Raw genomic sequence first — 15,668 nt, forward strand, 5'->3', positions numbered from 1 at the left:
AGATTGAAGTGACAAATTAATAGATTGATTAAAATTTGTATATGGAGGGAGCAATCCTATGGCCGCTAGACAGCGGCTAGATGGCCATAGGATAGCGTGTTAACTGGGAACTGACCTCGGAGCCTATTCCCTGAGAACCAACCTCCCTCCACTTCCCTGCTGCTTAGAGGCAGCGCGGAACAGCCCTGTCCTCCACGTTCGCAAGAGGAGCGTAGAGCAGCTGAAAAGGAGTGCGGCTGGGGGCATTCCAGGGTGGGGAGGGCGGAAATGCATGTATGACACATCCTATGTGTCATACAGCAGCCCCCTTCCTTGCTCCGTGCTCCGTGCTCCCATGGCTAGACAACTACATTGGCTGTCTAGCAAAAAATGCAGGGCAGGAGAAGTGCGGAGGGAATGATCCCCTCCGTGCTTCTCCTGCCCTGCTTTGGATAGGTGGTTGTCTCCGAGTTTGGAGGTGGCCACCTATCTGGATAGGATTGTGCCCTCAGGGTGCAATCCTATGCATGTTTAGACAAAAAAAAAAGTCCTAAAATTCCCAGCATCCCTCCAGCCAGCCAAGCTGACTGGAGGGATGCTGGAAGTTGTAGGGCTTTTTTTCTGTCTAAACATGCATAGGATTGCACACTTAGCCAACTAAGATTTTGTTTAATTGGGTAACAGTTCTACAAGGAATACTGGTCTTTGTTATGACACCGTTATGCTATCCCCACTCCACATCATGGATGGAGGAGGTGAGAGAATCCCCAACTTGATGATATCACAAGAGCGATAAATATTTTTACACATCATGATCAGAAAGAGGAGAACTTGAAACAGGTATGCCATTTTTTTTGTAGTATTCGTTTGTCATGGTTAACATGAATTTCTACCCCAAGCATGCTTTCCAAGGTCTGTTTTTCATTTGCAAACAAGTGAGTGAATATTTCTTCTAGTGATGACAGTAAAAGTTACGGATGGTTTGTAATCACATAGGGAAGGGATTGTAAGTCTGCTTCATGAATTGCTCATGCAAAGGGACAAAGTGTGTAGAAAGGGGCTGCAGGGTCACATTTCTGATCCTGCTCCCACAACTCACTGCTCCTCCTGGCCATATTCCTGCTGTCCACACTAGGGTGGCCATGTATCCTCCTTTACAGAGGACTGTCCTGTATTTGAAGGGCTACCAGAGGAGGCCTACTTGAAGGCATTCTCTTTTTGAAGGGCTGTTCTATTCAATTCTGGTTTAAAGACAAGGAACCATAAGAACTGTTGTCTGTGAGCACCTGAACAGATAGGCATGCCTGGTCACAGTCTTTTGCACTATGATGAGATGTACTATATTTCTATTTAAATGATAATAATTATTTCCAAATTTGCATCTATACATATAAATTAGCGTATGCACATTTTATGCAAATTGGTGCCCTCTTTTGTCCTCTTATTTTGGTGATGCATTTCCTTTTTTTTTTTGGTGATTCATAAGTGGCCACCCTGTTCTACACGTTAGTGTCGACATCTGAGACGGGGAAGCCTTTGCACTGGATCTCCATGTGCATAGGGTACCCTGGATCCTGGCACATGGCTTGTGCAGGGTTCCAGGCAGTGGAGGCTGATGGCTCCAATTTCAGTGGGGGTGTGGAAATTCAGTGGAAACCCATTTTAGGTTTCAGTCAGAAACAGCCAGAACTCTAAAGGAGCTATCTAAGGTGTTGAACCCTATCCTGAAAATAGGTCCAGCAGCTTGGATAACTCCTTTGGAGTTTTGGCTGGTTTTGACTGGAATCACAGTCCCACCGAAATTGGAGCAACCAGCCTCCACTGGTTCCAGGACTTGAGTGAGACAGTATGAGGAGAGGTTTATGCATGTAGGTTTCCCCTCCCCAGATCTGTTGCCACTGGCTCTGGGGCCTAGAATTTGTAATGACTGACAGAGCTCAGCTCTGAGAAACAGTAAAAGAAGAATGTGCCCTGGAATTCCTTTTCCTCATCAATACGGTTGCATGTTCCAGAGCTGAATTCTGGCACTAAAAACAGATTCTGGGGCTAAGGTCAATCTTGTCTTGACTCAAATTAATCCATGGTGAGTATTTCTCAGCCTCAGTTCCTCGTTTGTGGGCGAAACAGGAATAATAAGAATAACCCACCTCAAGGGGTTGTTCTACAGTGAATGGCAGAAAGGCAGCAGAGGATGGAGTCCACTAGAACCTGTTATGTAAATGATCAATAATTATGCAATGAAAGATGGTACTCCCAGAATAATGTATACTCCTGAGCAGCCGAGGTACCAGAGTGAGATGCCACATTGCCAAGTCAAATGAATTCCTAAAAGAAGATGTAATCTAGGAAGAAAACACAAGAAGACCATGTAGCTGAAATGGCAGTACGTCTCATGCAGTACGTCTCACACTTGCACTTTTCATTAAGCTTCCCATGTCCTTTTGTAAAGCTGGCAGAGCTACAAAAAGATGTGAAGGGGTTAATAGCTTGGTTTTGCTTAAAAATTCCAAACCACGATGAAAACATTTTAGCACCTAAGAGCAAAGATTGTGGGTGAAAAAAAAAACCCTGAAGATACATGATTTATCACTCCCCTCACAAATAAAATTTATTCATTGCATCCACCAGCCATCACACAGATGGTCAGAAAATTGGCTTTGTGTAGAGATGTGGATTCAGGCATGAATATTAATATGAGACAGATGTAAACGCATATTAATATGCACTTGCTTTGCATGGACTGACATTACAATATTTTCATTAAAGAAACCGCATTTGAAATGGAAAGTGTAGGTCACCTTTTTATACAACATAAAATGGTATGGTACAATGTATTTACCATTTCCTGAAACGGCAACAGAAAACAAACAAAAGAAAAGTAGCAGCCATAATTTAGTGAATGCGATGGAAAAATGGATGGAACAGAAAGCTCTTGATTTGTACTTAAATTATATTTCATGTTCCTTTCTCCCCCCCCCCCCATATAGAGCATATTTCCTGAGCACTAATCAACGCAATAGTGCTCAAGTGATACATGTTTAGACAAAGGTACATCACTTGCATGTATGGGTAAATGTGTGTGTATATTATCAGTAGCTTCATCAGCTACTGATGAGGCGGAAGCCGAAACGTTTAGCTTAAAATATATTTTTTGAATACTCTGTTGTTAGTCATTCTATCTTTGTTATACATTTTACCTTAAGACTGACAGCATCCACAGTGGATCCTGAGCCTCCTTGTTGCTCTGCTGTTGTGCCGCTTTACACCAGCCTGTCCCTCCCTCCCTCCCTCCCTCATTAAAATGGTACAGGGTGACTTGGGCTCCATTTCAGATTTCACTAGGTGTGTGTGTGTGGTACACAATATTTAAACCATGTGGAGTTAAATGGGACTTACTTCTGGTTAAGTGTGTATAGCAGGGGTGCAGAACCTCTTTCAGCAGGATGGCTCAATTCCATTTTGGAGAATTCTTGGGGGCCACATTACAGTGGTGGGTGGGACCTAAGGCATAAGAGGGTGGGGCCCAAGGCAAATAGGGCAGGACCAAAAACACCAGCCTATATTAGCTTCAAACTCTTCCCGCTAGTAACGAAGCCTTAGGAGAGACATTTCAAACTTTTAGAATGGAAAACAACAATTGCACAGCCAGGAAACCCCCAAATGTTGGGTGGTCAGGGGAAAGGGCATGGGGCTAGGGGAAGGGGCATGGCTATCTGGAGAACCTCTAAGGACCAGATTTGGCCCCCGGGTTTGAAGTTCTGCACTCTTGGTGTGTAGAATTGCAGCATGAAGTACAGAGGGCTACATCTACCACTTCTGCTCACACAATGGGAGTTTTCTTAGCCGTCCTCCCCCCTGCAGCATCACCCATGTGCCCCCAAGTCTGCAGTCCTCCAGACAGATTTGGGGTGCACAGGGGGCTGCAGTTGGGAGAGGGGATTTTATCCACAAGCAGTGACTGTTCCATTTATTTTATTTTATTTATTATTACATTTATATCCCACCTTTCCCCTCTTACAAGGGACTCAAGGCGGCTTACATGGTCCTTGTCCTCCTCTCCATGTTATCCTCACAACAGCAACCCTGTGAGGTAGGTTGGGCTGAGAGTCAGTGACTGGCCCGAAGTCACCCAGGGAGCTTCATGGCTGAGTGGGGCCTAGAACTTGAGTCTTCCCAGTCCCTAGTCTGACACTCTAACCACTACACAACACAGGCTCTCTGGCAGAAGTACACTCTTAAGATACAACCCATCCCTTTGATATACATACATACTATAGGCTTATTAAATTTTTACAATTGCTGTTCATTGTAGAGTACTTGTGAGTTGGCCATCCATTTAAGTTTTCCTGAGGCATAATAAAATGTGCTCTTAAACGCTGGGGTGGGGAATACCAATCTCCTCCTCCTCCTCCTCCTCCTTTCTAGCAGTCCCCTCCCCTCTGAGACGAAACCAAGGCTCAGTGTTTTTCCTCTTGCTTGCACCACCTTGCTGCCTTGTATGCCCAGATCTCTTGCCTTCAATCCCAGATAGATTTGTTAACCCCAGATAGAGCCTCATACCATGTGAAGCACCTACGGTTGTGTTCTGAATGCATCCATTTCAGCGGGGTCACCCACCCATAGTGGGAGCTCAGTTGCTTGTCATAAGGTTTGTGGGAGGAGACCTCCACTCCAGGTGTGCAGCTGCATTCTTGAGCTTACTTTGTGGCACTGATGGTGGTGAAGAAGAAGCCATTTTTCTCCACCACCATTGCATCCTCTTGTCATCCAGTGGAGCCTTTTTGAGTGGTCCAAGGCCTTTTAAAAACTTTTAATTTTTTAATTAAAATTAAATTGTTTAATTTAATTTTGTCCACAAAATTAATTTTGTGGACAAAATTGTTTGTGTCTGTCCTGATGCAGACTCTGCAGTTCGTACATGGAGAGATGTACATGGACTCATGGAGTACTTCTGGAGCTCTATCTGGACCTGTATTGTCAGATGTATTTCAGTTTGTGGGACCCACGAATGTGGATGAAGTACTCAAGAAAGGTTTGGATGACCACATGTTTGCTTGATCCTTTCCTCTTGTGGTTCTCTTTAAGAGACGGACTGATCTTAGCCTTCTTAAAGAAGGCAGTAGGGCGACCACTCCAGAAGAACTCAGTAATAATAGGCCTCTGGCAAATGCCCCCTTCTTGGGCAAAGTTTGGAGCCCTGCCCTCCCGGGCCAGGTGGAGAAGAGCCAGGCAGAGGAACAGGTCCAGGTCCTGTAGGGCTCACAGCTGGATGGTCTCCAGCTCACTGACTGTTCAAAATTGTTTTAGTTGTATGTTGTTTGTGTCTATTGTCTGTGTGCTTTTATGTAAATGGCTTTTAAACTGTGTATATTGTATTTTAATGTTTTAACTTCTGTAAACCACCCAGAGAGCTTCGGTTATGGGACAGTATAGAAATAACAATAACAACAACAACAACAACAACAACAACAACAACAACGGTACTGAAGCGTGTGGTAGTTGACCAGATCTAGGCTTTCTTGGATGATACTGATTTTCTGAGTCCATTTCAACTGGGGTTCAGGCTGGGTTTTGACACTGAAACAGCCTTGGTTGTCTTGTAAGATGACCTTTCTCAGGAGAGAGATAGGAGAGTGAAATCCTCTTGATTCTTCTTCATCTCTTGGTGGCTTTCCATCAACCATGGTATCTTTTTGGGGTGGCTCTCTGAGTTGGGTGTGGGAAGGACCACTTGGCAATGGTTCCACTCTTACCTGGATGGCTTTTGTCAGACTTTGGTTCTGGGGGATTGCTGCTTGACCCTGCGTCATATATGTTTCAGGGTCCTGCAAGGTTCCATCTTATTCCTCATGCTGTTCAGAATCTACATGGAACTGCTGAGTGAGGTCCCCCAGAGATTTGGAGTGCATTGTCTTCAGTCTGCAGATGACACCTAGCTCGATTTCTCCTTCTCTTTAGAGCCAGGTATGGCAGTGGGGGTGCTGGATTGGTGCCTGCTATGATAAAGGGTTCTAACCAGGACCAGGCATTATGAAGATCTTATGCTGCCCCTCTCTTGCTTTCATATGCTTCCAATTTGTTTCCAGTTCCAGCCCAATTTAAAAAACTGATTTTGACCTATAAAGCTTTGCATGGCCTGGGACCTTGGGACTTGACAGAACACCTCCTTCCATATGTATCCCTATCCATGCCCTAAGGCTGTCTTTGGAAGCCTTTCTCCATGTGCCTCCTCAATCAGAAGTTTGGAGGACAGCCATGAGAGCGAGCAAGAGAAGGCTTTTTCAATAGCAGCTGCCCAGCTTTGGAGTGCTTTTCCTAGGGAAGCTGGCCTGGTACCTCCATTGTCTTTCTGGTGCCAGGCTAAAACTTTTCTGACCTCCTAGGCTTTTTAAAACCTGTACTGAAAGTGAGCTTACAGGTCCAATCTACACAAAAATTAAGCCCTTTATGGTATAATCCTAAGAACATAAGAACATCAGAAGAGCCCTGCTGGATCAGACCAAGGGTCCATCTAGTCCAGCATTCTGTTCACACAGTGGCCAACCAGCTGTCGGCCAGGAACCCACAAGCAGGGCATGAGTACAAAAGCACCCTCCCACCCATGTTCCCCAGCAACTGGTGTACATAGGCTCACTGCCTCTGGTACTGGAGGTAGCACATAGGCATCGAGACTAGTAGCCATTGATAGCCTTGTCCTCCAGGAATTTGTCTAACCCCCTTTTAAAACCATCCAAACGGGTGGCCATCACTACTTCCTGTGGTAGCAAATTCCACAGTCCAACTATGTGCTGTGTGAAGAAGTCCTTCTTTTGATCTGTCCTGAATCTCCCACCAATCAGCTTCATAGGATGACCCCAGGTTCTAGTATTTTGAGAGAGGAAGAAAAAATTGTCTCCCTACCCTCATTCTCCACACCATGCATAATGTTGTAGACCTCTATCATGTCTCCCCTTACCCTCCTTTTTCCAAGCTGAACAATCCCAGCTGTTGTAACCTTCTCTCATAGGGGAGATGCCCCAGCCCCTTGATTATTTTAGTTGCCCTTTTCTGCACCTTTTCCAGCTCTACAATATCTTTTTTTAGGTGTGGTGACCAGAACGGCACACAGTATTCCAAGTGTGGTCACACCATAGATTTGTATAGGGGCAGTATGATGTTGGCCATTTTATTCTCAATCCCTTCTCTAATTATGCCTAACATGGAATTTGCCTTTTTTTTTTTTTTTACAGCGGCTGCACACCGGGTTGACATCTTCATTGAGCTGTCCACCACAACCCCAAGATCTCTTTCTTGGTCAGTCACCACTAGCTCAGATCCCATCAGGCTATACTTGAAGTTGGGTTTTCTTGCCCCAATGTGCATCACTTTACACTTGCTTACACTGAACTGCATTCACCATTTAGATGGCCATTCTCCCAGTTTGGAGAGATCCTTTTGGAGCTCTTCACAACCCCTTTTTGTTTTAACCACCCTCAATAATTTGGTGTCATCTGCAGTCTTGGACACTCCTAATTCCAGACCATTTATGAACAAGTTGAAAGCATTGGTCCTAATACAGATCCCTAAGGGACCCACTATTTACTTCACTCCATTGGGAGAATTAACCATTTATTCCTACTCTCTGCTTTCTGTTCTTTAACCAGTTACTGATCCATAAGAGGACCTGTCCTCTTATTCCATGACTACTACGTTTGCTCTGGAGTCTTTGGTGAGGGACTTTGTCAAAAGCCTTTTGGAAGTCCAAGTAAACAATGTCTACCGGATCACCCTGTCTACATGTTTATTGACACTCTCAAAGAACTCTAAAAGGTTAGTGAGACAGGACTTACCTTTGCAGAGGTCGTGTTGATTCTTTTTCAGCAGGGCTTGTCCTTCTATATGCTTAATAATTTTATCTTTAATCATGCCTTCAACCAATTTACCCAGAACAAATGTTAAGCTAACTGGTCTGTAATTTCCCGGATTCCCCCTGGATCCTTTTTTGAAATTTGGTGTTACATTGGCCATCTTCCAGTCCTCTGGTATAGAGGCTGATCTTAGGGACGTGTTGCATATTTTAGTTAGAAGATCAGCATTTTCATATTTGAGTTCTTTGAGAACTCTAGGATGGATACCATCTGGGCCCAGTGATTTATTTGCTTTCAATTTATCAATAAGGTTGAGAACTCATCTTTTGTCACCACTTTGCCTCAGTTCCTCAGCCTCCCTTCCTGAAAACATCAGTTCAGGCATATGTATCTATCCTATATCTTCTCCAATGAAGACGGATGAAAAGAATTCATTCAGCTTCTATGCAATCTCCTTGTTCTCCTTCAGTACTTCTTTAACGCCATTGTCATCCAATGGTCCAACTGCCTCCCTAGATGGTTTTCTGCTTCTGATGTATTTAAAGAATTCTTTATTGTTGGCCTGTATGTTGTTAGTGATATGCTTTTCAAAATGCTTTTTTGCATCTCTTATTGTCTGTTTGCATCGTCTTTGTGCAAGCTTGCGCTCCCTTTTGTTTTCCTCACTTGGGCAAGACTTCCATTTTCTGAAAGAAGCTCTTTTTTCTCAAATAGTTCCGTTAACATTGCTCATTAACCATGCTGGCAACCTCTTGGACTTGGTGCTACCTTTCCTAACTTGTGGTATACATTTTAGCTGGACTTCTGTTATTGTGGTTTTCAGTAATTCCCAAGCATTTTGAAGGGATTTAATCCTTTGGACTCCCCCTTTTAGCTTCCGTTTCACCAGTTCCCTCATTTTAGAGAAGTTTCTTCTTTTGAAGTCAAATGTGACTGTGTTGGACTTCCTGGGCAATTTTCTACTTAAATACATACTAAATCTGATAGCACTGTGATCACAGTTTCCAACCGGTTTAACATCTCGTACTAGGTCCTGGGCAACACCATTTAGGATTAAATCCAAGGTCTCCTCCCCTCTGGTCAGTTCCATGACAAACTGTTCTAGGGCACAATTGTTTAGGGCATCGAGAAATTTAACGTCTTTCTTGTGGTTGGAACATGCATTTATCCAATCAATGTGGGGGTAACTGAAATTGCCCATTATTACAACACTTCCTTGTTTGGGCCTCCCTGATTTCGTTTTCCTTCTCAAGGTCACTCTGAGCATTCTGGTCTGGGGGATGATAGCATGTTCCTAGCGCTAAATTAGTTTTAGTTTTGGAGCCTGGTATTGTCACCCACAGAGCTTCTGTGGAAGAGCATATCCCTTTTAGGTGTTCTAGTCTGCTCGACACTATGCCCTCTTTGATGGATAGGGCAATATCTCCCCCAGTACGTCCTTCCCTGTCCTTCCTATAGAGTTTATATCCAGAGATGACCATATCTCACTGGTTCTCTCCACTCCACTAGGTTTCTGTAATGCCCACTATATCCATGTTTTCCCTCAAAATCAAGCACCCCAACTCTCCCATTTTGGTGCGGAGGCTTCTAGCATTTGCATAGAAACACCAATACACGGTATCCTTCCCCAGATGCCTCTGGTGTGTGTATCTTTTGCTATGGGACACTGGTCCCTTTGATTGGCTATTATGGTCTACCATGTGCTCCTGGCCTACTTCCTCCCCTTCTACGTTTGGGCAATCAAAAACATTTTCATCTTCATCCCTTTGGGATGATTTAACCTGAACCAGATGCTTCCCAGCTCCTGTCAGCTTTCCCCCAAGGTTTAGTTTAAAAGATGCCCTGCCACCCTTTTTATGTTTAGCGCCAGCAGTCTGGTTCCATTTTGGTTCAAGTGGAGCCCATCCCTCTTGGGCCCGGCTTGTCCCAAAATGTTCCCCAGTGACTAACAAATCTGAACTCGTCCTAGCACCACTGTCTCATCCACACACTGAGACTGCTCAGCTTCACCTGTCTAGCTGGCCCTGCACGTGGAACGGGTAGCATTTCCAGGAGAGCCACCTTGGTCCTGGATTTCAACCTCCTACTTAGCAACCTAAATCGCTTGGCTTCCAGGACCTCACGACTACATTTCCCCACATTGTTGGTACCAACATGGACCATGGGAAATTCTAAAGGCACAATTACAAACAATTCAAACAAGAAAAAAAGGTGAATGTGGCTCCAACAATGTGGCTTCTTCCGTTGTCTCTCCATGCACCACAATGGAGAGAACAGCTCTAATAGCGCCCAATAATAGTCTTCAGAAACATGTAGGAAGAAAGCCAGACTATAAAGCACATGGTCTTCAATGTCTGCCCAGATCATGGGAAACAAGCAGAACAAACCTGAACTCTTAATACAGGAGGGAAATTATGACTTGATAGGTGTAACTGAAACTTGGTGGGATGACTCCCATGACTGGAATGCAGCAACTGAAGGATATAACTTGTTCAAGAAGAACAGGAGGAACAGAAAGGGAGGTGGAGTTGCAGTATATGTTAAAAATTCATATCTCTGCACAGAAATACAGAAGGATGAGTTTGGTAGCCCCATCGAGAGCATCTGGGTTAAAATAAATGGAGCAAAGAATAAAAGGAACATGGTGGTCGGAGTCTACTACCAGTCACCCAATCAAGGAGAAAGCGAGGATGAAACTTTTGAAAAGCAAATTGCCAAGGTTTCAAGGAAGCATGATGTAGTAGTAATGGGGGACTTCAATTTCCCCAATATCTGTTGAGACAAATTCTGCAAAAAATGGCCCCTCCAGGAAATTCCTGGCTTGTGTGGCTGATAACTTCCTCTACAGAAAGTGGAGGAAGGAACTAGAGGATCAGCTACCTTTGACTAGATCCTAACCAACAGAGATTACTTAATGGATAAACTATCAGTTATGGGAACTGTGGAGGAAAGTGACCATTTTATACTTGAGTTCTTGGTTCTAAAGAAAGCAAAAGCTGAGTGTAGCCAAATGTGTACCCTGGATTTTAGGAAAGCCAATTTTAATAACCTCCGAACAATGATAAGTAAGATCCCATGGCAAGTGACTCTAATGGGAAAAGGAGTTCAAGATGGATGGGAGTTTTTTAAAAAAAGGAAATTCTAAAGGTACAATTACAAACAATTCCAACAAGAAAAAACAGTGGAAGACAACGGAAGAAGCCAATGTGGCTTCACAAGAAGCTTAGAGATGACTTGAAATAAAATAAGGACTCATACAGGAAGTGGAAGGAAGGCCAACCTACAAAGGAAGAGTACATGCAAGTACCACAGAATTGTAGGGTGCTTACAGAATCAATATGTAAGCACCTTGAAAACAATGCTGTGATTACTCGAAGCCAACATGGATTTGTCGAGAACAAATCCTGCCACACGAATCTGATCTCATTTTTTGATCAGGTAACCTCCCTTGAGGACTTTGGGAATGCTGTGGACATAATATACCTCAACTTCAGCAAAGCTTTCGACGAAGTGCCCCATGATATCCTGATGAGCAAACTAGCTAAAAGTGGGCTAGATGAAACAACTATCAGGTGGATCCACAGTTGGCTACAGAACTGGACTCAAAGAGTGCTTATCAGTGGGATCTTCTCAAACTGGGACAAGGTAATGAGTGGGGTACCACAGGGCTCAGTCCTGGGCCCAGTACTCTTCAACATTGTTATTAATGACTTGGAGGAGGAGGTGCAGGGAATGCTGATCAAATTTACAGATGACACAAAATTGGGTGGGATAGCTAATACCTTGGAAGACAGAAACAAAGATCAACAAGTGATCTTGATAGGCTGGAGTGCTGGGCAGAAAACAACAGAATGACATTTAACAGGGATAAATGCCAAGTTCTGCACCTAGGAAAAAGAAACCAAATGCACAGTTCCAAGATGGGGAATACTTGGCTCAACGATACTACAGGCGAAAACGATCTTGGAATTATTGTAGATCATAAGCTGAATATGAGGCAATCATGTGATGTGGCTGCAAAAAAGGCAAATGCTCTTTTGGGCTGCATTAATAGAAGTATAGCTTCCAAATCATGTGAAGAACTAGTTCCCATCTACTTAGGACTGGTTAGGCCTCATCTTGAGTACTGTGTCCAGTTCTGGGCAACACACTTTAAGAAGGATGCAGACAAGCTGGAGAGGGTTCAGAGGAGGGCAACGAAGATGATCAGGGGACTGGAAACAAAGCCCTATGAGGCTTTGAAAGAACTGGGCATGCTTAGCCTTGAGAAGAGAAGACTGAGAGGAGATAGGATAGTGCTCTTCAAGAACTTGAAAGGTAGTCACAGAGAGGAAGGCCAGCATCTCTTCTCCATCATCCCAGGGTGCAGGACACAGAATAATGGGCTCAAGTGACAGGAAGCCAGATTCCAGCTGAACATCAGGAAAAACTTCCTGACTGTTGGAGCAATATGACAATGGAACCAATTCCCTAAGGAGGTGGTGGGCTCTCCCACACTGGAGGCTTCAAGACGAGGCTGGACAGCCACTTGTCAGGGATGCTTAGACTTGGATTCCTGCATTGAGCAGGGGGTTGGACTCAGTGGTCTTATAGACCCCTTCCAACCATACTATTCTATGATTCTATGATTCAATGACCACTGACTCCACCCCAGCACTACTAGGCTATCTAGACGGTGCGTGATATCCGCAACCTTTGCACCAGGCAGGCAATTCACCATGTGCTCTACATGCCCATCACAAACTCAGCTGTCTATGTGTCTAATGATCAAATCTCCCACTACCACAAGCCCCCCTCCCCCCGGAAGCACATCCTTGGTGAGAGAGGATATTTCTTCATCTTCTGAGGAATGGGTCCCTTCTAGGGGATCATTTCCCTCTTCCTCAGAAGGATGCCCTCCTTCCCTGAGACCTGCATTCTCCACAACAGCATAGGAGATGTCACCCTGGCAGCGGGACACAGCTAATGGGCCCCTGAAGGTCTCATCCACCAACCTCTCTGCCTCTCTTAGCTTCTCCAAGTTAGCAACCTTGGCCTCAAGGGAACACACCGAGCACACACCCATGACTTCCATCCAGCAGCTAGATAGTCGTACATGTGGCAGTCAGTGCAATACACTGGATAGCCCCCTCCCCCTGCTGGCTTTCTACCTTCGTAACTGTTTTTTTTTGTATATGTTTGTGTGTGTGTGTGTGTGTGTGTGTGTGTGAGTGTGTGTATGTGTCAGGTTGAAGGTGATGTGAAAAACCTCTGCCTGATCTCTTGGAGAGCCGCAACCTGTCAGAGTAGACAATACTGGCTGGACTAGATTGACCAATTGTCTCACTTAGTATAAGACAACTATATACAGTCAGGGCCAGAAATATTGGAACAAGGATAACTGTTTTGGCAGTTGGCCTCTGCAGCTGCATGGCCAGGTGTGGCCTGTTTCCTGGGAACCCCATGACCAATCAAGCAGAGAAAAGGACTGGTGGTGGTTCTGAGTGTTACCTTTGCATTTGGTAGCTGTTCACTGGAACTCCCAACATGAGGTCCAAAGAGGTGTCCATGCGAGTGAAGCAGGCCATCATTAGGCTGAGGAAACAAAATAAACCCATCAGAGAGATAGCAAAAACAGTGGGAGTGGCCAATACAACAGTTTGGAACATCCTGAAAAAGAAGGAATTAACTGGCAAGCTCAGCAACAGCAAAAGGCCTGGAAGACCACAGAAGACAACTAAAGTGGATGACCGCAGAATTCTACTCATGGTGAAGAGGAACCCTTTCACAACATCTAGGCAGGTCAAGAATGCTCTTGTGGAGGTAGGCATGTCACTGTCAACATCTACAGTCAAGAGACGGCTTTATGAATGTAAATACAGAGGCTTCACAACAAGGTGCAAACCACTGGTAACGCTCAAGAAGAGACAGGCCTTTGCCAGCAAACACCTAAAAAAGCCTGCCCAGTTCTGGAATAAGATTCTTTGGACTGATGAAACCAAGAGTAACTTGTACCAGAATGATGGGAAGAGAAAAGTATGGAGAAGGAAAGGAACAGCTCATGATCCAAAGCATACCACATCATCTGTAAAACATGGTGGAGGCAGTGTTATGGCATGGGCATGTATGGCTGCCAATGGAACCGGGTCACTGGTGTTTCTTGATGACCTGACTGCTGATAAAAGCAGCAGGATGAATTCTGAAGTGTATAGGGCTATACTTTCTGCTCAGATTCAGCCGAATGCTGCCAAACTGATAGGACGCCGCTTCATATTGCAGATGGATCATGACCCAAAACATACAGCAAAAGCTACCCAAGAGTTTCTGAAGGCAAAGAAGTGGGATGTTCTTCAATGGCCAAGTCAGTCACCTGATCTCAACCCAATAGAGCATGCTTTTCACTTACTAAAGACAAGACTGAAGGCAGAAAGACCCACAAACAAGCAGCAGCTGAAGGGAGCTGCAGTGAAGGGCTGGCAAAGCATCTTGAGGGGGGAAACTCAGCATTTGGTCATGTCCATGGGTTCCAGACTTCAGGCAGTCATTGACTGCAAAGGATTTTCATCCAGATATTAAAGGCGATCCTTAAGTTTGAAATGATATTGGTTTGTTCCATTACTTATGGGCCACCAACGATGGGTGTGTGTGTATGCCACTGGCTGTACTTCCTGAATGGTTAGTGCCCCACTGTTGTCCAACCCCTTGAATTACAGCTGAAAGTCCTGACTTCGCTCCCATCTGGGTGTGTTTCCTTTCAACTTCAATGTGGTGGTGTATGGAGGCCAACTGCCAAAACAGTTATCCTTGTTCCAATATTTCTGGCCCTGACTGTATGTTCTCCTCCCAGCCATTCATCACCTTCTCATGTCAATCCATCCACATAAAACCAACCAATGCTGTAACCATCTCCTTATGAACTTTACTGTCTGACTGAAACCACCTCATCACCTCCATCTTACCTCATCCATGAGCTCATCTGAAAATATCTTCTTCTCCCTCCTATTTAATATCTGTGATTATACATTACCCCATATTGATCTATGGTTTGTTTCTGTAATTGCATTTAAACAACAACAACAGCAGCAGTATTGCTATGGCTTTTTGGTGCCTTGAGGGCACATTGAATGACTAAACAAAATGACAGCAATAATAATCAGCATTTCAATGCTAGATTAAATTTAACTCTCTGACTCAAATTCAGATACAATTTCAAGCAGATATTCCCCCAGGGATTTCTGAGTGCTATGTTGGGTTAGAGAAAATATTTTTCAGGATGCTATTTGTAAATTCCTGCTATTCTGAGATTTATTCTTTCTGCACTGTATTTCCCCCCTTTTTCTTTTCCATCTCATAATTCATGGAGAAACTACAAGGGTGTGAACGCTGACTGAATTATGAACGTCAAATGTAAAGTATAATTAAGACAGACAGACGCTTACTGCCCATGACTATAGAGAGATTTTTTTTTCCTCACCACCAAGGATGCTTTGTAAAAGATCTCCGTTCCATATTTAAACATTGTTAGTGTACAGGGAGTTCTTTGGGTAACCCTGGAGTTATTCAGGAAGCAATTTTAGAGCAGTTGTTGTTTTTTATTAGCTGGTAGGCACTGGAATTTGTGTCAACATCCTATTCCCCTGAATTCTTACATGACTGAAGCTGACATATTTTCCATAACCATAAATATTGCAGAAGCTACTCTTGTGTGCAGGTGAGCATTTTACTATGAGAAATTAATGGCAAATAGCTTTTTTTATTTGATTAAAGGGGAAATTATACAAAACAGAATACTCGGATCATAAATTTTGCACTGATGTGTCAGTGAGGGTAAATATATCTCTAAAAAAAGTAAAAGAAAATAAA

At 44.0% G+C, this 15,668-nt stretch overlaps 1 protein-coding gene across 4 annotated transcripts in view; it reads left to right on the forward strand.

Annotated features, from left to right (window-relative positions):
- Positions 1 to 15,668, forward strand: part of RBM12B (RNA binding motif protein 12B) — a 149,269-nt gene that overhangs the window by 100,800 nt on the left and 32,801 nt on the right. The window contains exon 5 of one of the 4 annotated variants that reach the window (XR_014790048.1): positions 5,801 to 13,469. The exons of 2 other annotated variants lie outside the window; for them this stretch is intronic. The gene's annotated coding sequence lies outside the window, so the exon portion shown is untranslated. Of the gene's footprint in view, positions 1 to 663; positions 4,546 to 5,800; positions 13,470 to 15,668 lie in introns of those variants that run through there. One more of the 4 variants, XR_014790047.1, reaches the window with a different exon arrangement.

Source organism: Heloderma suspectum, chromosome 4 (genome assembly GCF_057233095.1).
Source record: "Heloderma suspectum isolate Gila_16-S chromosome 4, 16-S_ref, whole genome shotgun sequence".
NCBI classification, from domain to species: domain Eukaryota; kingdom Metazoa; phylum Chordata; class Lepidosauria; order Squamata; family Helodermatidae; genus Heloderma; species Heloderma suspectum.